Source organism: Electrona antarctica (genome assembly GCF_951216825.1).
Source record: "Electrona antarctica genome assembly, chromosome: 21".
In the NCBI taxonomy this organism is placed as follows: domain Eukaryota; kingdom Metazoa; phylum Chordata; class Actinopteri; order Myctophiformes; family Myctophidae; genus Electrona; species Electrona antarctica.
Genome location: NC_136802.1, coordinates 11,622,727 through 11,649,402, shown reverse-complemented (window position 1 = coordinate 11,649,402; position 26,676 = coordinate 11,622,727). Strand labels below are relative to the sequence as shown.

The 26,676-nt window shown below is 41.8% G+C and overlaps 1 long non-coding RNA gene across 1 annotated transcript in view; it reads left to right on the top strand.

The window, feature by feature from the left end:
* The window catches only part of LOC306914199, an 81,726-nt gene that overhangs the window by 15,803 nt on the left and 39,247 nt on the right, over positions 1–26,676 (top strand). The window contains exon 2 of the long non-coding RNA XR_013788668.1: positions 16,117–16,231. This is a non-coding gene — a long non-coding RNA (uncharacterized lncRNA). The remainder of the gene's footprint in view (positions 1–16,116; positions 16,232–26,676) is intronic.

The following is a 26,676-nucleotide window of genomic DNA, read 5'->3' as shown; positions in this document are numbered from 1 at the left end:
CCACATGGCAAATTCATAAGACAGATGAATAAACATGAAATCTCACAGCTGCATCTGTAACGACCTTGCCTTCGGTAAATACACAGAGAGAGAGAGAGAGAGAGAGAGAGAGAGAGATAGATAGATTGGTAACTGGTTAATAACATCAGCGTAGTCAGTGTCTTGGGAAGAGAGGGTTGGCAGTACCATACATGGTATGGATGGATGGATTAGTTTGTCCTTGTTTATTGCGCTTTAATAGGATTTGATTTGATAGATTTTTCTGGCAATCCTTCCTCCTTCGAACATGCCATCTGAGAGCAGAGATATATAATATTAAGGATTAAGAAATGTCTTCTTTTTTTTGGGGGGGGGGGGGGGGTAGTCTGGTTAACCCATTCAGGCCTGACGTCGAAGTTTTCTAAATCATGACAATTTTCTGAAAGATTTGATGCACATTTTAACGATTTTTCAAAAATAGCAGACCTACAAGTTCATAGCGCGCCACTCGGTGGCGCGCTATGAGCTTGTAGATTTGCTATTTTTCAATAGCTAAATTATAACATAATGTATGTAACCACCAAAAGGGGTTCCCGCTCAAAATGGGTTAAACTATTCTGAGCACACAGCCAGTTGTATTAAATTAAATAAAAGAAACAGAAAAGGTCTTTCATCCGATTTCCCCCCCCCCCTTTCCAAAATGAACTGCCTATGTCGGATGACCCAAATGGCTAATACAAAGGACTATCAGATGGACTTGTGGGCAGAGGAGTAATTATTGTCGACAATGAGAACTTGAAAGTGATGTCATGTCAGCTTAGCTCAACACTGCAGAGATTACAGTAGCAATCCCACCCAGATATTGGATTATGTTGCTGCCAGACCCGATGAGCTGGTTCATTGTTTCCAGGGCAGAGCATTTGGAGAAAGTACTGCGGCGGCAGCACTGTGGCTGTGACTTCACAGTATAGGAGTTGGCACTGTAGAGCTCCATCCAGATACGTCGACAAAATTCAGACTGGCACCTGTCAGACTTGGAGTTAGGAGGCCCATGGAACGAGCTGCCATTCCACGATTTGAAGCCATGCCAAAAATGTGTCTGTCGTCACGTATTTATGGGAGGATTGCTGCAAAGACTGAGGTCGCAGTGACATCAAAGTCAATGCAATTACCTATCTGCTGACTAAGTCACCATAGGGCCCTTGAAGCATACAAACTGGATCATAAGTCTTGCCATCTATTAGATAGCACTTGTTCTAAATAGAGGGTTAGTGCTCTTAGAGGACCCCCCCGCACATACTTTACATTATGTCATAGTGAACTCCCATTTTGTTATGATATTCGCATAAATGTTAGATATTTTGAACGCCGTTTTAAAGCCTTAATTGCTTGAACCCCAGAACCCTATTCAGTGGAAACATTTGCCAAAAATAGAGAAAAAAAGCTCAGCTTTGGTATTTAAAGGTTTCATTCATTTTCATTTAGTTTTAGTTTTAGTTTTTATTTTAGGTTTTATGACCTCCATTACACCCCAAAAAACTGAACTTTGAACATTCAGTGGAATTTCTGTGGTCTGGAATTTTCTCTGCGTCTGTGATGCCTTTTGAGCTGCAATGAAAACAGGCAAAACAGTGACATCTGCTGGCAAATTCCCAACAGACTGAAACACCTAAGTTGCAAGAAGGAGCGCTATAGGAGATCTTTTCTGCCTACAGCAATAAGACTGTACAACTCCACATCTGGTTGGCTTGATCAGGCTGATCAGGTTGTTTAGGATGAGGGAAGTGGGATGCAAGCCATCGGACTCTTTAGTAGTGTTTGGTCTGTCAATTGTCATTTTTTAATATTGTAGGTTGACTATGCTTAGATGCCTATTTTAGATGTTTTCTATTACTATAATGTGTTTTTATTGATGTCTCTATGAGAGTTGCTGTAACACCTTAATTTCCCCTCGGGGATGAATAAAGTACCTACCTACCTACCTACCTATATGGGATTTGTGGACTCTTACCTCACACTCCACAGGCAAATCAGTCAGCACGTCCTAGGGGTCCCAATCGACGCGTCCTAAAGACGTGTGAGGACGTCCTAGCGCATCCTCAATGATACGGGGCGAGATAGGAATATTCTGAATTTTTCCCTTTTTTTTATTTGTCAGTTCACCTCTCGGCTACCGTATGCTCCGCTCTGTCCCCATGTTAGCTTATCATTGAGTTAGCCGTTAGCGCGGCGGAAAGAATGACTCGTCTCTCCTAATCTAGGGCGCTTTCCGTGATGTTGAACGGATCGATATACTGGCGCTTCATTTCTGCTCCTCATCCGTCTCTCCCGCAAAATATGAACGCTTTTTGGATCATATATCGTATAAACTAAAACGATCACAAGCTATGTAAAGTGAACTTTTTTTAGTAGATTGTTTCCTGGTCATGGCTTTCCGGCCATGTTGTTCCGGCACCCCAGAGCTCCTATTTTGAAGGACTTCCGGCACTGATTGTGTTAAGTTCAGGTTTTTTTGGTTGCAATTGAGCTCAGAAAACCTAAAAAAAAATGTTAATGTCACAATCCCTTTTAAAGGAAAAAATAGTCCAAGTAGACCCAACTCAGGCTCAATTTCCTGAGTCTTACTAAGTGTATAAGTGAGTATGTGCATGACCATCATGAAACTCAGCCCAAATGTTTGGATTTACTGTTTAAACAAACGTACACCAACTTTGACAATACACTCATTTCCGTGAGCTGTGTGTTCATCACATATTCCAGTAAGCGGATGGGATGATCAGGTCAGACTTGGGGTATTCTCACAGAAAGATAAATACTGTGTACATATTGCAAGATGGCTTTCTTGTGCCGACAACCTGGCTTGGTTTTCTGGGATGAAGTTTTAACACCAGAGCAATTTCAGGCAGCAAAATAAAGATTATTGCTTTGTGGAAATAAACATTCATTTGCCGTTTGAAAAGGGGTAGGCCATGTTTTGGCTTTTGGCTCTGTTAGCTAGGAGACTAATCTTGATCAACTGGAAATCGCCCACTTCCCCTTCTCACACTCACTGGATTAGGGACACCTTGTACTGTGTAAAACTGTACTGACAACTTTCTGTTGTCCTTTTTCTTTGGGGTGAAAATTCAATGTATTTATTCTTGTACGTTATACTTGTGGGGTTTATTATGAGAAGCTGTTAATGCCACCATTTATTATTTTTCAACTCCAGTATTTTGATAATGCTTCTGTGAAAAAAACAATAAACAAAGTTATATATAATTTAAAAAAAAAGAAAAGGGGTAGGCCATTGCCCCTCTACTTGGTAGACATTTTATGAATGCCATTAAACCTGTCCTAGAAGAGCCATGAGTTGTTAAAATGACAGAGACGAAGACAAAAGGTATTTAGCTGCACATATTCTGTTACAAGAGAATTAGTCGTAGGTGGGAAACATATAATGACAAACACTTTCTGGGGCTTTCATTCTACTGTATTAAACGTAAAAAAAAATAAAAGTGCTTTAGGTGCCCATTAAGGTTTGGACAGAGCCGAGATACAATTTGCTTTGGGCATCGTCTAACTGTAAGACTCTGAATTTAAACCACTAGAGATATATTTTCTCCCTTTTGGCCTTCCTCTTTAATACAACGAGGCAGTGAGAGAGAGAGCTTCTCTTTCGACTCCAGAATTTCTAACTTTTGTCATATTTCTCCCCCTTATCTGTATTAATTCCACTGACAGCCTGCAGATAAATTCAGAGCTGTCTCGGAGCTGCAATGACGGCTCCTGGAAATCCTCAGTGGCAAAGAAGAAACTCTGTATTTTTCTCTCCTCACAAGCTGAGGGATAGAAGCTGAGAAACCCCCCAAATCACCAAAACCTACCTTTGGCATGCAAATGTTTGTGCTCGCTTTAAGCACGTTCCTCCAATGTCATTTTTTTTAGAATCACTACAATTAACCCATTTTGGGCGGGAACCCCTTTTGGTGTTAGCATTATGTTATGCTTTAGCTATTGAAAAATATCAGATCTACAAGCTCGTATCGCGCCACTCGGTGGCGCGATACGAGCTTGTAGATCTGCTATTTTTGAAAAATCGAAGAACCACTGACATAGAAACATAGCTTTTTCAGAAAACTGTCAGGATGTAGAAGACATTTTTAGAATCTGATCTCAGGTGATCTCAAAATGGGTTAACCATTGACTTACAATGCAGATTTTACTGCTGTTGCCTATGTTCTTTGTGCGAGCAGAGAACGGTGGTTAGTGGAGTAGAAACAGTGAGAGGGAGAATACATACATGGAGGCTTCTCAGTTCATTTGTTGCAGTGTCTTCCAGCTCCAGAAAGGGAAATTCAACCCTCTCTACTGTATATGTAATGTCAAATCTGAGCTCAGGAGTCATCACCAGTCCATGTCACATTCCTGCCTCCCATTCTGCTTTTTGCATTCTATTCTATTCTGGTTCAATTCACGGCATGGCCAGACCATTTCAGGTTCAGGTTCAGGTTTATTTGTCATATGTATAGATACAGAGTATAAATACAATAAATTGTTTTGCTCAGAGCATTCTCAGTCTTACATACACAGGACGTAGACAAACATCTATACAGTAGTGCAAAGAAAAAGACAAAAACACAAAAAAAAGTGCAAGTGAAGTGACAATACAGTGCAATACATGCAGTTCAAGGTCAGCTGTTCAGCAGCCTGACTGCCTGGGGGAAGAAACTGAGACGGGTGGTGCGAGATTTGATGCTCTGGTAGCGTTTTTTGGAAGGGAGTTGTTTGAACAGGGTATTTGCGGGATGGCTGGTGTCTTTGATGATGTTGTGGGCTTTTTTTCATACAACGAGTGGTGTAGATGTTGTGGAGACTGGGTAGTTCTGTGCTACCGATGATTTTAGCTGCTGTTTTGACGGTCCTCTGCAACCTGTTGCAGTCCTGAGCGGTCGTGTTACCGTACCACACTGTGATACAGACACTTTCAATTATACAGCGATAAAAGTTCACTAGTCCTTTTGTACTTAGGCCAAACTTTTTAAGGCGCCTCAGAAAGAACAGTCGCTGCATGCGCCTTCTTGCGTCATTTGCCAAATGTCATCCGCCGAATGTCATCTGCCCTAAACAAACATTAAAAAGTCCATAGACTTGGCTGTCATATGACGTAATTTTCAAAAGCCATGCATGCATTGCATGGGCTAGCCTCCCTCCAAAAAATAGATTGATTCTAACCTATTCTATTCCATCAGAGATTCATTCTATTCCATAGACCAAATGTGGTCTCTCATGGGGCACGGCACAACTGGTTGCCAAAGACTGTGATATGTGGAGGAACATTATCGATGCCTTATGCCCCATTGTTGGGGGCGAAGAGCATAAGTAATAGACCAAATGATCATGACATCAACATAACCAACCAACAACGTATTTGCGGGTAGATGACACGCTATCAGCGTTGCATTGGCAAAGTATTAGAGTATAGCCACTGACTTATGCTATTGTTATACTGCTCTATTAGATTCATTTCTACTGTTGACCCTCAAGCAAATCTGCTCCTTGGGTGTGAGGAGTGTAGTCACAGATCAATATAATGATATAGGCCACTCACTTCAAGTGTCAACAAACACACACACACACACACACACACACACACACACACACACACACACACACACACACACACACACACACACACACACACACACACACACACACACACACACACACACACACACACACAGAGATGACCCTGCCCATGCACCGGTGCCCTTAATGGGCAGCCTTGTCACTCTCTCAGCTACTCAAACCATCCTCCTTTCACTCCCCCTTCCTCCTCCTCCGCCTCCTCCTCTTCTCCTCAGCTGTCTTGGCAGCAATTTGTTTTCCCCAAGTCCCCAAGCTAAAAAAAAAAATAGCAGTGCAAGTGAGACACAACCACAGCGGCTCTCTAATGACTACATTCAGCTGGACCGCCAGCTATCCATGTACACTTTACCAGCCATGTCAAAGTATTGCACCAGCGTGCACATCTTGAGTGCCATAGACAAAACCGTAAACCACAACACCATTAGGAGAGCGATACCTTTTTTTTTCCAGTTACAAGGTTTCCCTCTTGAAGATTCTGGTTTGATTTGTCTGGGATAATGCTCTCTTATTAAAGGGTCCATTTGGTTCCATACAGTCTCAGAGTTACAGACCTGTAAGTGTCTTAGTCGTTACTAGTTAGTTATGACTTATGAATCCTTTTTGAGTGGTGTAGCCACTCCAAGCAACAGCAATGTGTGTCTGTCTGTCTGTCTGTCTGTCTGTCTGTCTGTCTGTCTGTCTGTCTGTCTGTCCCTGTGTTTAGAGTACCAACAGGTGACAAAGTGGCGCTGTTGAGCTTCACACTGTGCACAGCATGATGGGAAGCTGAGTTTTTGATTTCGGGTGTGACAGTACAGTACAGTACAGTACAGGGACCCCATGGGGGCCCCCACACGGTAACTCTGTCATTTCTCGACCGTTTAGTATACATGGGGCGGTTCGCCAGAACCGGGCCGGCACCCTGGGTGCTTTCCTGTGGGTCTGGAAGTTCCAGGGACCCATCGGGGACTCCCACACGGAGTTGCACCACTCAGTTCACACAGGTGTGATTTGTAAAGTAAATATTACATTACTTATGGGTTGGCATCCAAAGTAATAGTGATATTACAAGTTATATCACCATATACCTTTTTCTAACATGACCTGTATGTACAAGTATGATCATTTTTGCAAGATGGCATAGGCCTATGCCTAGAAATGACATTTCTTCAAGCTAATAATGTAACATTGCAACGTGCTGATAACTTGTAGACCTCTGCATATGTCACAACCTCACAGAGTATAAATTATAGGCTTAATATACAGCAGTCTATCTTGGTCAAAAAACAAATTGCAGTCATTTTAACTTAGTAATTCAATGTCACTTAATGTCATGGAATGTGCAGAATACTGTAAACTCAGAATGGACAAAACCGCTGTTCCAAAACCGCTGTTCCCAGGTTAGCACAAAATAATGTTATTCTCTATTTAGAGAGAATGCCATTAGTATTTTGTCAGTTACTTATGATATCCTGTTACTATTCCACTCTCCGACGGCAACAAAGGCAAAAAGTGCCCCTCGGGGCACATGTCTCCACCAGGGCAGGTCAGGTTGTGGCCTCCTTGTGGCGCTATAATAAGCCAATGTGAAAAGGGTGCCATTTCTTCTTATGCCTTGGATGGCAATTGGATGATTTGAGGCATTTTGTTCCAAAAATGTGTTTTGCAAAAATCCACCTGTTGGTGGCACTATAACTTTGAGGCTTTTTGTTCCAAACTGGCCAATCCTGCAAAATTTGAAAGCCAATGTTAGCCAATCAGGATGGAATATGAAATATAGGACATTCTCTGATGCTCTGTCTTGAGCACATGACTATAGAGATACTGTGTAACGATTTGCGGGATTTTTGGAAGATTGCTCAAACCCTTGGGCTGCCACTCCCCCAAAAAGCCCTTTTGTGACATATATTCATATTTTTAAATCATCATTTTAATGCCTAAAGAAAAATCCGCGATTTACACACTATATCTCATTCTGACGGGGCAAGACTATAGTATTGGGACAATCAGACCTGATGGTGGCGGTAACGTCACCATTGTGCCGATTCTGACCAAAAGGAGCGAGTGAACGATGACCACATCCGGTTAGAATCAAAATATCCGGGAGTAGCTTTGCTAGTGTGCCACAATGAAAGATGTCCGGAATGCTAAGCTATCATCGTCTTTTTCATAACTAAGTCAGATTAAGCTCTAATCAAGCCCAAAACATCGCATTTTACGCAGCGATGCAAGCGCAATCATGCGCGTGCGTGATCGACCATGCACGCGCGGATTTCGGCCGGTTTTAGGAACATTACATCGGACGTTAGCCAAATTAGCCAAAAAATGCTAAATTTTGCTACATTAAGGTCCCGATTAGGCTCCCGATTGACAGGCCGTCAATTCCGTCAACGGTAGGTCTGGATTTATTGATTAAATCCGTCAATTCCGTCAACGGGAGTCTAAGGGTTAAGTTTAGATGGCAAAAAGCATGAGCCATAGATCTTTGCCATATTGTGTGTGTGTGTGTGTGTGTGTGTGTGTGTGTGTGTGTGTGTGTGTGTGTGTGTGTGTGTGTGTGTGTGTGTGTGTGTGTGTGTGTGTGTGTGTGTGTGTGTGTGTGTGTGTGTGTGTGTGTGTGTGTGTGTGTGTGTGTGTGTGTGTGTGTGTCAATCAGTGTGTGTCAATCAGGAGAGAGTATCCATTTTATCAGCTTCAGTGAGACCCCTGTTACTGAACGCACACTCTATAATAGTGTTTGCTCAGTAACGGGTGTCTTCAGAGTCTATATCAATGATTGATATAAAAAACAATAGAGCTTTTTAAACCCTTTGTTACATCACTCATTGCACATTTAAAACCTACTCTTTACCTACGCTTATACTGTAGATTTGCTTCACCAATATTGTCTGGGTATGTTTGATGAATAATGTTAATCTATTTCCTCTGAACGTTTACCTATTACCTGTAGCCTATAGACACTAGGTTTCTTTTGGTAATGGGTTTAGAAAGCAGGTGGCTTGCACACATCCAGTTCTTTGCTGGACAAAAGGTAGATACATACAGAGAAGGAGTAGTCCGCACACAGTCTTTGCTCCAACAGTGTTTATTTTGTTAAAACACCATTTAACTCAGGACACGACGTTTCGGCCGTGAACGGCCGGAACGTTCACGGCCGAAACCGGTGCTGGACAAAAGGTAGATACATACAGAGAAGGAGTAGTCCGCACACAGTCTTTGCTCCACAGTGTTTATTTTGTTAAAACACCATTTAACTCAGGACACGACGTTTCGGCCGTGAACGGCCGAAACGTCGTGTCCCGTCGTGTCCTGAGCAAAGACTGTGTTATTTTGGTAATGAACTTGGACTGTATTTGATCCAGTGTTGTGGACTTCCTCTAGTTTGTGTGATGTATAGTGCTTTGGCATACGTTTAGCACTTTCTGTATTAGAGAAAAGAAAAGAAATTAACTGAGAAGAAAAAAAGGAATACAATCCACTGGAGAGTTGATTGATGAGGTATCGCAAGAAAATAAATTCACAATCCTGTGACTTTTATTGCACTGATTGTTGCCAAAGCATATGGTCACCATCAGCTCGGAGAAAAAAAAAGGAAGGGGGGAAAAAAAAGTGCTGGGTTTCATTCAAAACTAAGCTGAGAGCAGCTGCCATCCGCGCAATTGGGAACCAGTGTAGGTAAACTGAAATTGGGGGCCAACTTCATTGCGGAAACCAGGCATTTTGCCCTGAGATGATGTCATGGTCTCGTCCAACTCCAAGACTAGCACGTGGGATAGGATGCCGAGGATCTGTCAGCTCTCACCGTTATTTGGGATGACGTGTGCTTTGGAGCTTACTATGACCCCAGCGTCGAGGAATGGAGACTGGGGAGAGTAGGGGCCAGGAAGGCTAAGTTCCCAGCAAACAAATCCTTGGCTGTCCAACAGTGAGACTACTGTAGAGGGTCTCTCATTACAAATACAGTAAATATGGCATTCTGGTTCGTGCCAACGGCAGTTCATGGAGCCGGAAGGCTAAAGTAAAATGGTGTGTCTGCGTGAACTTGCAATATTGTTTAGCTACATTTACAGTTCATTTGACTGCAGGCATATAGGACCCAAAGGACTGGAAGCTTGGTATTCGGTTACTCAATCTTGCCAAGACGTGTTTTATAAAGCACACAATGTTCACAATCTCTTTGAGCCAAAAGGCCATGTTTTAAAAGCCAGTGTTTGCCTTGTTTGCCTACAAACTATACTACATTATAGTATGGAGTTAACAGTAAACAAAGGAATGCCACAAAAACAGTGGCCAGCCAGATCCCACACTTTTATGGCGTAGCATTGAAAAGAGTTTGTAGGTCCCCTGAGTTGATCAGTATTTCCCATGGAAACCAATCACAGCCAACTGTAGGCAACCACACAGCTTAGCTGATGCTGCTACATCAATCACAGTCCCCACAAAACGCTCATCCAGTGTTGCCATGATCATTTTTACGGAAATGTTACCCTCTCTACAATGTACGATCTACTGTATCAGAGATTAAAATAGGGTGCATTTTGCATCCCAAAACGCAGTTTATAGTTAAGGGACGCAATAAAACAACGACCTCTGCATCCACGGGGTGCACTACTGTACTACTGTACTGTTTTTTTATACTAGTTTATTTTTCTAGCTTTAGTTATAATAATAATTTCTTTTTCTGTTTTCTACATGAATATAAACACATTATATAAACCATATAAAATGAAATGGGAGTTAAATGCTGCAATTTGTAAAAAGTGGCAAAATATGATTCCTAACGTTGTTGAAGTGGGACTCATAAAATGTCACTGGGACTCATCTAAAAGACCATCCCTGCATCCCGGGACTCATTACATTGGAAACCTATTTACATCACTGCTGTATAATGCAGCATCTTATATCCCATATAGAAACTGAAGCTCTAGGGTTAATGCGCTTATCAACAAATCACCAAGTGACGCATTAATCCTATCCTATGTCTTATATTTCCAGAGTTTAACCACTTGACTTAAGCCCTGTTTTTTGGTGTAAAATGGTGTTGCATGTTGAAAGTAGGTGATCTAGGGGCGGCGGTGGTACGTAGAGTGCCTGGATGGTAACCGCAAGGTTGCCAGTTCAAACCCGGGCTCCCCCAGAGTTACTGTCGAAGTGTCCTTGAGCAAGACACTGAACCCCTAATTGCTCCTGATGTGCTAGTTGGTGCCTTGCATGGTTTCCGTTGCCATCGGTGTATGAATGTGTGTGTGAATGGGTGAATGTAATGCACAATCTCTGTAAAGCGCCTTGGATAAAGGCGCTATATAAATGCACCATTTACCATTTATCTAATTGTCATGCGGGTCCCTGGAACAAAATCTTTTTTTTAAATGTGGGTCCGCTGCCAAACGCATTATATGATTTTGAGGGTCCGACCTTTGCATGAAATGGTTTGAGAACCACTTATATACAGGCAACATACGTTTTTCAGAAAACTGATTTAGAAGGGATTGGTCGAATTGGCCTCAGGTCTTAATGGGTTTAAAACCTGCATGGTAAATGTGAGCTGATGATCACTGCTGGCTGGTCCCATCTAGTATGATGAGCCATTTCAAAATCTAGAACTGAAATTGACAGTTATTAGAGTTGAATGTTGCCAGTGGCACTACTACTGCATGGATTGGGGGTTTAACCCATTCAGGCCTGACGTCAAAAAAAAAAAAAAAGTTTTCTAAATCATGACAATTTTCTGAAAGATTTGAGGCACATTTTAACAATTTTTCAAAAAAAAAAAAAAGTTTTCTAAATCATGACAATTTTCTGAAAGATTTGAGGCACATTTTAACAATAAAAAAAAAAAAAAAAAGTTTTCTAAATCATGACAATTTTCTGAAAGATTTGAGGCACATTTTAACGATTTTTCAAAAATAGCAGACCTACAAGTTCATAGCGCGCCACTCGGTGGCGCGCTATGAGCTTGTAGATCTGCTATTTTTCAATAGCTAAATTATAACATAATGTTTAAAACACCAAAAGGGGTTCCCGACCAAAATAGGTTAAGCGCGTTGACAGAGGCTGCATGCATACATGAAGCACCTCTAAATTGGGTCTGGTGACATCAGTGACACAGACAGGGAATTAATTCATTGTGCTGAATATTAATGATGCTGCACAGTATTGTGTGTGTGTGTGTGTGTGTGTGTGTGTGTGTGTGTGTGTGTGTGTGTGTGTGTGTGTGTGTGTGTGTGTGTGTGTGTGTGTGTGTGTGTGTGTGTGTGTGTGTGTGTGTGTGTGTGTGTGTGTGTGTGTGTGTGTGTGTGTGTGTGTGTGTGTGTGTGTGTGTGTGTGTGTGGTGTGTGTGTGTCCTACACACATGTGGCTTTGTTTTCGCAGCATGAGAACATTGCGTGCATAATGTTGAGGATTGCGTGTCATACATGTTTGCCCACGTGTATGGTATGTAGGCTACAGATGTATATGCATGTGTGTGTGTTTAGTGGTGGAGTAGAGTAACTAAGTACATTTACTCAAGTGCTGTACTTATGTACTCTGAAGTACTCTGAGTTGAGTATTTACATTTTTCAATATGTTATACTGTACTTGTACTACTCCACTACATCTCAGAGGCAAATATATACACTTTTTACTCCACTACAATTATTTGACAGCTTTAGTTACTCACAGCGTGTCACAATGTTTGTTTACCTGGTTTTTTGGCCCCCAAAGCAGTCTATCCCCAAACTAGGTTTGGTCTTCTGCCTCAATTTTGGTTTTAATCTTATATGTATATCTCTTAATGTATGTACTTCAAATATGAACTTGACAGCTGTCTCTTAATCCAAAAATGTTGTTCTATTTTTGTATTTGACACTTTACTTAAATATGAACTTTTTACCTGCACCCTGTTATAATAAAATAAGGGCCTAAATCGTCTGAGCTGCTCCAGTGCCTTCTTGTTCGTTTGTTTTTGTTTGTTTGATTGTTTTTTTTGCTTGTAGTTCGGCTACTTTCGAATTGCTGAAGTATAAATCAGGGCTTTAACCTCCAAATACTAACTTTTATTATAACTACTATTATTGGCGCAATGTTTCGACCCTTTTAGATCTTCATCAGGCAGATATGATCATTTAAATATCATATTTGCCTGAAAAGGGGTCAAAATGTTGTGGAGCTTAAAAACAGTGTGCGGATGTTTTTATCCTCTCGATTGATTCTCGCCTTGATGCCACACAATCTTCTCTGTGAAATGATAATGAAATGGGACAGTCTGCATGGTGAGTACTTTAAGTATATTTTATTACCGGTATTTTGTTTATACGAATACCTTTTGGCCTCACTCAGACCTTTACTGCATTGCTGTATGCTTGTTGGATGAATGTTGTGTAGTGTCATGGCCGCCCCAATGCATTTCCAATGGAAGTCACATGGTTTGTAGTCCACATTTTGGACTACAAGCTGTTGTATGGCTTTCGGCTGTGTTTCGACTGCGCCCCTCCCCCTCATACAACACAAATGTTGTGTCAAACCATGTGACTCCCATTGGAAATGCATTGGGGCAAGCTGTGTCACACCCTTTGTATACAACAAGCATACAGCAATCTGTTGCGACCGTGTGAGTTAGGCCTTTGAATGCAGAAATCTTACTTGTAACCAAGTATTTCGACACTGTGGTAGTGATACTTTTTGCTGACATCCAAAACGTCTTTCTTCCCACACTGCGTGTGTGTCATTCTCATGCATGCCAAAGAAAACACAAGGTGTTCAGACAGGACCCCAACAGACAGTGGCTGGCCGCAGACCGTAACCGCACACCTCCATCCTCCTCCTCCTCCCACACGCCACGGAAAACACCTGACGGGAAGCAGCCACGGAGAGGTCAGGAAGTGGAACTCTGAGCGTGGGAAGTGAAAACACTTCAACATGTGTTCGTATGTGTACAGCCACATACAAGCACACGGCAAGCATTAACCACAATGTGTACATAATAAGAGAGAGAGAAAGAGAGAGAGAGGGAGAGCACCGGGTCTGTCCTGCGGGGATTGCGAGGGTTAGAGAAAAGAAGAAACACATTAAAAATCTCATTAAAATGGGGTAATCATGCTTCGCCCCAGGACTGGAGAAGAGAGAGGGAGAGGAAATGCATACAAGTGGAATTAACGTGGGGTTGGAATACATCTGCTGTTGCTACATGGCTTAATGCTCATGAGTATTATAAATGTGGAGAGGAAATAGACCCCATGTGGTATTGTCGGGATGACGGGGGGGGGGGGGTAGGGGAATGAAAAAGGATGTGCGCTCTTCTCATCCTGTATTGGGTCATCAGGTGATTTACAGCCCAGCCTGACTTAACCGAGTACTGGGAATGAGCTGGGTCCCGCCATGTCGTATAGGCCCACACTCATGCACAGCAGGTGGCTGGGAGAAATATGCCCGGTCAGGGAGAAGGGTAACTATGAGCGCACCGTTTTGAAATGTGTTCCAAAAACAAAATTCCTCCACATGGGTCTCATGCCTCAGAGAAGGAAGTCTGAAGTATGTATCGGCTAATGGTGTTTTTGTAAATTATGCCCCCATAATTCGGAGAGCTTGTCTAGTTTTGTTTTTCCCTTACTGCACACGTGCATAATACTAGAATTCCACCCAGCAACTACCAGTGAACCTTTCAGGTTTCTTCGGTGGAGTTCAGCTCAGAATTGTAAATCGGACCACTGTGCATGGGTTTTATTCATGTGGTCTCATCTTAATATTATTCTCACTATTGCATTAATGACCACAGATTTTGGTTGGAAATTGTACATCAATATTATCTCAATAATTTATGTAACTGAAGACAATGTTGAAAAAAAATCAAAGTCTTTTGATCCTCCTGGGTTGAGATCAACCACAAGCTATATTCACATTTTGCATCTCATACAGTATGCTGAGGGTCAGGAGGAGTTAAATAAACATTCTGATGTCACTCACCAACTGGCTGGATGTAGGAGTAAGAATAATAAACATGGCCCCCGTTTAACATCATGCACTTTCTAAAATGTGTTCCACATGAAACACTTTTCCTGCAACTCGTTTCCCAGCATTGCAACATTTACACTGGCTTCCTGGCCATGAATGAAATATAGCCTAACTCAATTCATTATTCCTGTTTTATTCCCACATATAATAACACTTTTGAGTTCAAAAGGACAATGCATATCTGTGTGAAAGCTGCTAGTCTTTTCTGGTGAGAATAGGTGGCTATTAATCCTAATTTATGCTCCATCCATCGCATGAGTGAGTTTGTAGGTCGGCTAGTTTCAGCGAGCAACACCGTCATACAATGAAGTATAAATCTCCAATTAGCCTCACCTGGCTACAATCTTCCTAATTAGGGCATAGCAGGAAATGAGAATGAGGTAAAAGAAAAGCTACTACAGACATTTGATTGTAGATGCAAAGACATTTTCATTTGATACCTGCATACTTACAAAAAGGCAAAGTCGCAAAGACTCCTCGGAACACATACTGGTCTGGCAGGTAGCCTTTTGTGGTGGGCCAGCAATGATTCACACAGCATGATTTGAAGCATTTTGTTCAAAACTTCAAACCAATCTGTCTCTCCACACTGTCCACAGACCGTGTCTCTAATGCTGGCCACTCCCACATTCAATTCCACCACACTACAGTTCCCTTTACACACCTGTCTCCAACTGCCCAACAGTTCCCTCTTCATTACTCACCTGTGGCAACTTCCCCAATCAAGCCACTACCTACAAAACTGGACTCTTTCTGCTCATTCCTAGTGTTCCTGAGGTTTGACCTTTCCCTTGTTTTTGGACATTGTTACTGCCTGCTCCTTTTTGACGTGTTTGCCTTATTTTTTTGGACTGCTTTCTTGGTTTTACTTTTTACCTCTGCCTGCTTCGCGTTGATGTAAGATTTTCCCCTTTGTTTGGTCGTCATTAAACTCTTGCAAAGTACTCTGCCTGTGTTTCCTGCATTTGGGTTCTACTTTAACACACACTGTAACAGTATCAGGATCTGAAATATGAAAAATGGTACGGATCTGTGTTGATCACATGACCATAGAGCTAACGTATACCATCATTGCGCTCTTACCATCATACATCATCTCATTCCGGCCAATCAGAATCCTCACCTTCGTCTTCAATGTTTGTGTTAAACAATGTTTGTGTTTACACAAACACTCAAAATTGTCCATTCATTGTCAATGGCATTTAATGTTTTAATGTTTAATGGATTTAGCTAAAATCGACCTCCTGGTGGCGCTGTAACAGGCCATGTGAAGAATTTGGGGCAGAGTTTCTGCTCTGGCCTCCAGGGTTCACGTCGTGCAGGCCAACGGTGCCCAGAGACTGGCTGATCACAGACGGACAGACACACAGGCGGACTCACACAGACGGACAGACAGACAGGCGGACTCACACAGACGGACAGACAGACAGGCGGACTCACACAGACGGACAGACAGACACTATGACCTATGATCCTCTTGTGTCACCCTCAGAGTATGAATATCAAATGTTCACCAAAGATATCTCGATCTAATTCCAGGATTGGTGATCCCATGGACTTCCCTCGAGTGCCACCCAGCACGTGCTCTAATGGCTGCTTGTGAGGGTTTTACACTACCTGAAAGAGATGGGCATCAGATCACTGAATGAACATGGTAAGTAAAATGGATTATTCTTCTGACATCCTAGAATGAGCGAATAGGGGAAGGGGATCAACGTCACGTGATTCTTTGTTTGACCCCGCAAAAACTCAGATGTGTGTCTCAAATAATACGATTATTGGCAGAATCGCGGAAAAGTTTCAAATATTTGGCGGTGCCGTTTTCATTTTTCACTGCATCGGTGGAGGTTGTTGCAATCAATGTGTACGTTCCCTAAAGCAATTCCAATGGTAAGCTGTGTTTTCACCTCATGAAGCAATGGCGGATTCAGGCACGTCCCGAAATCCCCGTATGTATATGTCTCAAAGAATAGAGGGCCCATGCATCTTTTTGCTTGGGTTTTTGAAAAAACGAGCCAATGAAAATTGCAGTTTTATGACAATTCTTCTTCTGCCCTAATACATACATGCAGCATCACATGTTTATGAAACTTTACAGTATGGTAGAGGGTCATGCTAAATAGCACTGAAACCAGTCTTACTGCAATTGGCCAAAGGGGGGCGCTATAGCAATCTTTGAACATGTAACCTTTGAACTCTTATCTTGTTTGGCAAAAAGCCATGGATCTTGTTTACATGTGTGCTTTGACTCTTGCGGAACACATCTGTCACTTTGACCAGTAAGCTCCGCCCTCAGATTTTCCACCATTTTTCAAAAGTTTGAAAAATGCTTAAAGGACAACTTTAGTTTTTTTCAACCAAGGTTCATGTTTTAGGATGTTATTAGAGAAAGTAAAAGATGATCATTTGCTGCTTTCTTTCGTTTTAGGGATTTTAGCTGTTTTTGACGGGGGCGGGGGCATTCGAGCATGGGGCTAAATATGTATTTTTTTTACAAAATATTATGGCGATTTATTTTTTTATTATTTACTATAGTCCTAATAAACCCCAGGAAATTACATCTGTCCACAAAAAAAATCACAGGATCTACTGAATGTGAAGGTAGCCTACTGGGGGGAAGCTACCTATGAAGCTGCCTATGAAGCTGTCTGTCATAGGCTCAATGTCAGTTTGACACATTCAGTAGATCTTGTGAGGTTTTGTGGCCAGATGTAATTTCCTGGGGTTTATTAGGACTATAGTAAATAATTAAAAAATAAATCGCTATAAAATGTTGTAAAAGAATACATATTTAGCCCCATGCTCGAATGCCCCCGCCCCCTTTCAAAAACAGCTAAAATCCCTAAAACGAAAGAAAGCAGCAAATAAAATAAAAATTACACTCATCTTTTAGTTTCTCTAATAACATCCTAAAACATGAACCTTGGTTGAAAAAAACTAAAGTTGTCCTTTAAAGCAGCCACTTTGACCAGGCATAACTCATGCCTCGTCTGTCTGTATGTTTGGGGTATGAACAGCTGCAATACCGCTGGGTGACCTAAAGTGGCACTTCTGTTGAGCAGCCTAAAAGGGCTCATTGCTTGGTCCCGTCTTATCGCTGCTTGCAGCTATATTTTTATTTGAGATACTATTTACATAAGAGGGGTTTATGGTTTGTGTTTATCTGTCATTTATTTACAGGGAAAACTTTTGGTTGACGATCTATTATTCGGTGTATAATTTGTGTAGAAAAATAGGTCAGGCAAATCAGAAGTCTCTTGATTCAAAAGGTCTTCTTGCCCAAGCCACAGGGAACCATTATCCTCCACTCAGCCTTTTAGCGCCTGACAACTGACATTAATTATAGCACTTATGCTTCCTTTTAATTATGCCCAATTACGCAGCATCTGTCATAATGGTCCACATACGGAGAAAGTGGAGATCTATGATAAGTAGATTGATAGTTGGGATAGATTGGCACAACATCCTTTTGTGTTCCGCGCAAAATTAACACTGCAATTATTGCATTTTTATAGCCCGCACAGGGGAAGGAAGGCTAACGTTGACATCTCTACCATTACCTCCCAACAGGGAGGAAAAAAAACATCCGTAAATCAAGCAGCCCTATCTCAGTTTGACTATCGCACTCAAGGCCGCTGTAAACGCTGGAGACATTAAGTGGGATCTGGGCACCTAAAAACTGTTGAATTTATGACCGTGGCATTTATATTCTCAGTGCTGCGTCCAGGACTCCTATTTTGAATTGATGATTGATTCTTCCTGCTCATTAAGAAGCTATTCAAACTGTAAGATAGTAGACCTCCCCCACACTCATAACGATGCAAATGGGAGAAGAAGATAAACAAAACAAAGACAAATGTGATGGAGGTGGAAATATAATGACGCTCGCATGAGACTATACAGGCATATTCTGAGCATATTTTAATGAAGGTTAACAAAGCTGGGAAATCATGGTGCACCAGGATTGTACTTTTCTATGGCTGACCAAATTACACTTAGGTCACCACATGTCATTAAACTGTCATTCTGTAAGCATTTTAGACCAAAGAATAGAGGGGGGGGGGGGGGGGGATTGGGATTATGTTTTAAAAGAAAACATAAAATTCCAAAATGTGGCCCTTTCAAAAGATTCAAGATCAAACATTTTCTGCTTACATCAACATCAGGAGCTATAGACATGGAAAAACGACTTAAGCAGGCGAGAAGCAAGAAGTAGGCCTGCATTTTTCCATGAATCAACCTTTCTGGAATAATGGTTGTAAACGTTAGATACCACCCTGGAATACCACTTATCCTACTACCCATAAGCTCATAGAAACCACATTGGTTTCCTAATGGTGCATATGCACCATAATGCAATAGTGAAACTGGTAAAACATATGATCTTTTGACTAAAAGGGAAATTATGAACTAATTGAAGATATTATGTCACTTTAAAACCGCAATTTTCCCCTTTGCACTTCTTATTCCTGATGATGAACTTTGCGTTTGCGTTATGGAGAGTTTTAAAGGCCTATGTTGCTGCCTGCAGGGAAGGTGAGGATTAGGGGTGTCAAAAAATCGATTCGAATTAGAATCGCGATTCCCGTTATGAACGATTCAAAATCGATTCATAATTTCCAAAAATTCCAAAAAACAATTGTTATAGTTATAGTTATAGGAGTTTTCACTACATGGTGTTTGTGATATGAAATGTAAGCTTACCCTAATCACAGTAAACATCATGTCTTCAGTCATTCTCAAGTTACTGTAGTCACTTCAGTTCAAGACTGGAGTAGATTGTGATGAAATCCTATGTATTGAATCGAGAATCATTTTGAATTGAGAATCGAGTTGAATCGAATCGTGACCCCAAGAATCGGAATCGAATCGTGGGACATCCAAAGATTCACAGCCCTAGTGAGGATGGTGTTGTAAAGTCAGAGAAATGGGATGAGAAACGGTCTAAAATAGACAAATAATGCAACAATGTCACTGTCAGAAACAAACCGTGTTGTCCTGAAGAAATGGCAGAGGGTAAAAAAATGATGCAATACATTTTTTACAAAACACCTGCAATCTGTTGTGGACAAGATACAGAAAATGTTGCCACAAATATAAACTTGACTATTTATTAAAATTAAAAAAAACATTCATAAAGATCAGCCTGATGGTCTATACCAACTTTTAAAACAAACATTTCCTAAATGGCCTTTGATTCCAAACAGTCTTAAGCTGTATTCAAAATGCAGCTGTTACTGTCACTCTTATCTCCCTCTCATCCGTACGTCCCCCCCTCTTCCCCAATGTTGTGCTTTCGTCTCATTCATTTTTAATGAATTGTTTCAGGTGCAGGCGTGAGATGAGCAAATCAAGGGGACATTTAGCACTGGGAGAGAAAGGGGGTGACTATTGAGCCGATAAACCAAAGTAATGAAAACATTGGCTCCAATCTCAATGCTCTCTGCAGGACGTTTGTCTTTTTCTCTAAAGTGGCGTGCCGACTCAGTGGCTCTGCTTTCTGTGAGCCGTAATAATGTCAAATTCGAGATTGTGAAAAGGGTGAAACTTGGGAGTTTCTCAAGTTCATTTTTTTTTGCACTTGAATTGCATCATGTCTGTTGATGGGTTTTTTTTGTTTTGTTTTTCTGGTGAATGCATTTGAGAAAGGTCTAAATTTAGTACAGTTGGGTGCCACCGATATTGTCCCTTATCATTTGACCCATTTAGGCCTGACCTCAAAATTTAAAAAAATCCTTCTAAATCCTCCAGTTTCCTGAAATAAATATTTTCACGATTTTTCAAAAATAGCAGACCTACAAGCTCGTAGCGCGCCACTCGGTGGCGCGCTATGAGCTTGTAGATCTGCTATTTTTCAATAGCTAAATTATAACATAATGTTTAAAACACCAAAAGGGGTTTTGCGCAGATCACGCAAACCTCAGCAAAAAGAAAAGGACAATATCGATGGCCTCCAACTGTATGTGATTTGCGAGAGTAGCTAGTACCAACCAGATACACCATGAGGTCATTAACGATGATGATGGTGTGATCATGGACGGCGTGTGAACTTACTCTGAGGCAGAAGGGACCAGTTTCACTGTCCAAGCCACAAAGTCAGCCATCGTTTCATTTTCTCACATAGAAAGGGCCATAAATAGGGGAAAGACTGACATAACTGTATGGCCCTCTGGGACGTGGTTACTATACAAACAATATGATTACGCTGACATCATAGCACTTTGGTTATACGAGGGGCGATTAGGCCTTGACCACACTATGTTTCGGCCTTTGCCAGTGCCGGGGACACACTTACGTAATGGGAGAAGCTGTATAGCACACACAGACAACCTCAAACTTGGCCCCCATACTGCTCTGTGGAACATGCGAGAAAACGGAGAAGAGTCTGCTTAGTGCCAGAGTGGCACAGTTAAACAAAGATTTGCACCACTGCACTCATTGTGGCCAAACTCATGGTAAACTACACTGTTTTCTGGAGCGCATTATTGTGTGTTTTCACTGTTTTGGGGCGACTGTGGCTCAGGAGGTAGAGCAGGTCGTCCAATGATCCATGGGTCGACGGTTCGAATCCCGGCTCCTCCTGTCTACATGTCGAAGTGTCCTTGGGCAAGACACTGAACCCCAAATTGCTCCCGATGTGCTGGTTGGTACCTTGCATGGCTTCCGCCGCAATCGGTGTATGAATGGGTGAATGTAATGCGCAATCTATGTAAAGCGCCTTGGATAAAGGTGCTATATAAATGCACCATTTACCATTTATTTTGTTAGATTTATAATGTATTAGTTTGAAGTGATTTCTAATGGGGAAAGAGAATGTAATTTCACTATGTAAAGTAAAGTTGACTTACTGTAGAATGGTGTGCTTTTAACTCCATTTGCTACTATAATTAAGCTTAACGGTGCTTATGCACATGCTGTGTATTAGTTTTAGTGAGAGCTGTGTATTCGTTTTTTACACTTTGTATCTTTTCTATGGAAAGGGCCGTGCAAAGGATCATGGGATTGGGAGCAGTGCAGTGGATGAGTGTGGATGCGGATGAGTACTGTCTGTTAGTATACAGTAATAATGAATTGCATTTTAATAATGAATTGCATTTTTATAGCACTTTTCCAAGTGCTCAAAGCGCTTTACAATGGTTCATTCAATCATACATTGGGAGGTGAAGCGGCGAACAGTCGACACCAGCGTCCTCACTTCCCACATTCACACACCAATGGTGGCAAGCTCACACCGACCAACTCATTGGAGGCAATGTAGGGTTCTGTGTCTTGCCCAAGGACACTTCGACATGTGGACAGGAGGAGCCGGGATTCGAACCGCCGACCCAGGGATCATTGGACGACCTGCTCTACCTCCTGAGCCACAGCCGCCCAGTCTGTTTCGAACCTTCGGTCAATCTCAAGTGGGACACGACATGCCCACAAGTGCCAACCGTTGAGCGGAGTTGGCATGCGTAAATGTGTAAGGATCGATTTCCTCTTGTTCATTTTGATATTTTATTATACAGTGCATTTTCTTTATGGTAGCATAACTTTACTGTAGTCCCTCAGCCGATGCCCTTAGTCTGTGAACGTGTAGCTAGCAGCGCATGAGGAGCAGGCTATATCCTCCCAGTTCAACTCCCTGCCGAACAAGTGCACTAGCATTCTCTGTCGCTGCACTAGTGCCGGGGAACACACTCCCCACCCCGGTTTCCCTCCCATGAACACGGCCCTTTGTGCCCAGCTAAGCCAGAGGCACTGTGGAGTAATCAAACCCTAGTCACAGTAGGGGGTAGAACTTTAGCCCAGTGCCACTGGGATGCCCTGAAGCATACAAATTAAATCACTGCAGGGAATGTAGGGTTTACCGCTTTTTGTTTTCTGTGTACAATATCTCATTTTTCTGCACATACACACGGACACTGATGCGAGAATAGAGAACACCCTTACTGGTTATAATTCTTGTAATCCTGCGGCTGCCTAATCGTCTACCTGCATTGCATGAATTATGTATTTTTAAGGCTGGTGTGGGCAGTCTACACTACAGTAGCCTACCTGGAGTCTGAGGCTTACGCCTCAGACTCGGGACATACACAATCCAAACCAAGTATTAAGCTCAATTCCAATTAAACATGGAGATACACACAGTTTACAACTGGCTGTGTCCACAAAGTGTTACTGTACATCATACAGTACTGTATACTTTTGTTTTACTGAGCAAATTTCCATTGATCTCCACTGTTTGTGTGGCTGTTAATCTATTAAATTCAATGAGAAAACATACAAAGCAAGTGTCAAAATATAATAAAATCTAGAGAAAAGAGGAGATCCGGGCACACTTGATGTCAAAAGGAGGAAATATTTTATTGAACCAAGTTGCCTCCTTGCCTCTGCCATATAATAAAATCTGTTGAAAATGGGGAAAGTATATACAGTTGGAGCTAAGGGGGTAGAGCATTGTGTAAACAGAGTTATGTCACATTGCATTGTTATGTAGATGTTTTACAGGGTATAAATCTTTTTTGAACCAATAGCAGCATTCTTTTGCAATCACTTTGGGACTATTGAAATAGTATACAAAAAAGCTTCAGATTTAAGATGTGTTTAAAGGTTGCACCTTTGTTTTCATGTGCAGTATATATCTAGCGATCTACTCGGTACAGATAGTAGTCCTTAGAGTGGTTGTATTCCATTGGCTAACCTTTTATCGCAACAGTTCACAAAACTTGCTTCTGTGTTTGCACATTGTTGTATTTCTCCCAAATAGGTATGGGAGTTTTTTGTCGTTTGTCATAGTTTCTAACTCACCCAACTCACTTGGGTGTGTGTAATCTGTGGGAAGTAGGTGTCTCTGATGTCTTGGTATATAGTGGGCATGTGGCTAGAAAGTGTAGCTCTGTTTCCAACACATATTGTGTGCACTGTGCACACTGTCGTCAGAGCATAGAATAGTTCGTTATGGCTGCTCTGTGGCAGGGAATCCCCTCTGCTGGCCACATAAGGAAATCTCAAGTTGAAGCTTACAGAGATAGCAATGTAAGTGAAACAACTTAATGTCCACATTTCAGGCTTATTTGTTAAAGAATGAAGAACAAGGATCTGTATTCATTTTTAGGACTGCTTGTTCATTATTGGAGCTGTTGGGTTATTTTTGCTGCTAGAATTGCATTATCCAAAATCAGACACAGCACTTCAGAAATCCCATTTTTCCATTGTTGCAGCTCGCCTTATATTACACTTAAGATGCTGATGACATTGCAACTCGTAAAAAAGATCACAAAAGCCATTTTGGGAAACAACATCAAATTCACTGCAAATGGGATATCCCAGCGCCCATTAACAAACATGAATCGCAAAATTGAGGTGTAATGGTTTCAATTTCTGGTGTTTGTGGCAAATGGCACCCCACCTGCTGTGCAAATACAATCTTCTCTCCGGGGGGCCTAGATAGACAAAACACACTTAATAAAACTGATTTTTTTTTTTATGATAGCAAAGTTCTGTATAACAAATGTAATGAGGAATCAGCATTTTGCATGAGCAAAGCTTGCAGATGTGCTTCAGATGTACAGAGTCCATTTACAAGTCCATATCAATGCTAAGATGTGTGTTTATTGTAAGTTTTAGTCTGTTTTAAGTCAAGCATGTTGTCAATAGGATCGGTAGATAATACTATTGTAAGCAATTTATTTTAATGGAACAAGAAATCCAAGTGACATTTCAAATGGAATGAGCAGGGTTCTGCAGGCAGTCTGACATTCCATTTTTACCAAAGTTGGTCTTTCAGTCCTTATAACTAAGCCTAGTCACAGGCTCACACTAACTTAACATCTTACGGACTATTGGGACGTTGGAATAATGAGCCGTTTGACTATGCACAGGTGTATTGATTTTGTGAGTGCAGCCCAGTAAAGGCATATGTCGACCCCACCCGCTCACCTCCGCCCTACCCCATAGAGTATATAAAAGGATAGAGACTGAACTGGCACGAAGCTCCGCCCCCCCAGCTATTCATGTCAGTGGAAGTTGCTCAGTGGCGTTTTGAAGCACCCGGAAGACTGCCGGAAGTACCGTCTCAGAACGTCTACTTCCGCATTTGACCACCAAATTTTGGTGGTCAAATGCGGAAGTGCAACCGAGCGCTCAATGTTAAAGCCCAGCTGCACGGGGTTTCCCGGTCATGAATCCACGGGTCTGCCTGTAGTCCCTCCTCCTACCACTAGGGCCCAGAGCTTCAACGTTGAATAGCCTCACTGGCCCCTTGGCCCTACCCCCTCCTGGTGCTGCGGCCATCTTGGAAACTAAACACAATATAAACAAAGGGAGAAGGGTGGGGCCGAGAAAGGCCCTTATTGGTACAATTCGGGCTCACACTGACTTGGGCGACAGCTAGTGTGGCCACTGGAGACCAAGAGAGCAACTTTAGGCAGTGGGAGCGATGTTTCATTACATTTTATTGATGGAAGAGTGCGGCATCCATGTCAAAATGTACTTGCTGAGAAAGCACTAAACTCAATTTATTGCCAGCAATATTTGTTGAGCAGGGGAGCAAACAACAGCTGTGCGGTGCTGAGCATTGACACCCACAGAGAAACACCAAACTAATTTCAGTGCATATCAAACACTATTTGATATCATAAAATAATTTTAAGATAATTTGTCCATGGCTGGTGCAGGTAGATGTGTCGGCCACAGTTGCAAAATGTAGTTACTGTATACTATACTAGATCACACCGGCCTAGCCTGGCTAAAGCCAGACGCTATTTTGTTAAATGAACATTTTAAACTTTCACAAAAACTCAAACGTAACTGTCCTTCCTGCAACCAAGTTGCAAGACAAAACGTGAAACACTCGTAAGAAAGAGGAAAAACAATATGAAATTAATATAGCAGTTACTTGAATCCATGAAAGTGATCTGTACAGTCTGCTGATTTTGGTTGAAGTAAGCTTGACTTTCAACGCAGGTTCGGAGAGCTCTCCTCTTGTTGACATACTGCTAAAATGATCTATTATTCAGCCCTGTTCGGTGGCTGATTTACCATCAATCAACGAAGGCTGTAGCCTCTGTACACCTAAGGCGCTTTAATCACTGTTTTTGTATATAAAGTGTGTATCTTTATGGCTAATTTGCATCTCTGCCATCTCCATGGGCTTTGGACTCATCTGCCTAAGGGGGTGTGTTAATTATGTCTAATTTTATACTCCCATTTTCTTTTTTTTTCCTGAGAGGGACCCAATTTGGTGTCTGTACCCCTCAGCTTCCTTAACCTGCTATTTGCCACTCATTTCTGCAAAGTAAACAGCCTGAACAATGGATAATCAGAGAGGGAAACGACGAGGGGAGACTGGCAGATGTGCCTCTGCATTGCAGATATCTGCTGCCTCTACTTCGAATCAATCGGCAATTAGTGCCGTTTCACAGCAGCTGTTATGGACCGATTTATTTCACTGGAGTGTTCCCTTTTTTCTGAGCACCCCCAAACATAATTGCAGAAACCTCCAAAGGCCGCCTTGCTGAAAAGAAAGAGATAGAGCAAGGGGGCGGGGAGAATCAGAATTTTCTCAGTTTGACGCAAATGTTGCAACTCTCATTCTAAGTTCTAGTGGAAGTCTGATTGAAGCTTGTAAATGACTGAGCAACTAAATGACTGAGCAACTCCTTTGAAAAACGTCATTGTATGCATCTATCCCCTGTGTAATAGCAAGCTATATTAGACCATGTCTATAAGGCCCTGGTATTCAATCTAAATAATTGAAGGAAATTACATATATAGAGGGTATGCGCATGCTTAAAGTGAATGGCACATCGAGTGGCAAATCGAGTGGCAAAGCAACAGGCAAAGTGAGTTTAACATGGTTTAATGTTGTTTAATGCAATCAGATATGACTTTTCTGTGTGGATGTATGGGCTGTCAAGGCCAGAAAGTAGTTTTTTGCCACTCAGTAGGCATTCCTGCATAACTTCCTGGTTTGATGATGATGTCACACGCATACTCTCTATTACCTTTACGCTTCAGGATGCTCCACTGCGTATTATCTATTCTAAGAGACGACAAAATAAGCAAAATTATATAATCTTTACTAGTTTTCTTTACAGTTTTGGCAGTTTAGCCAGA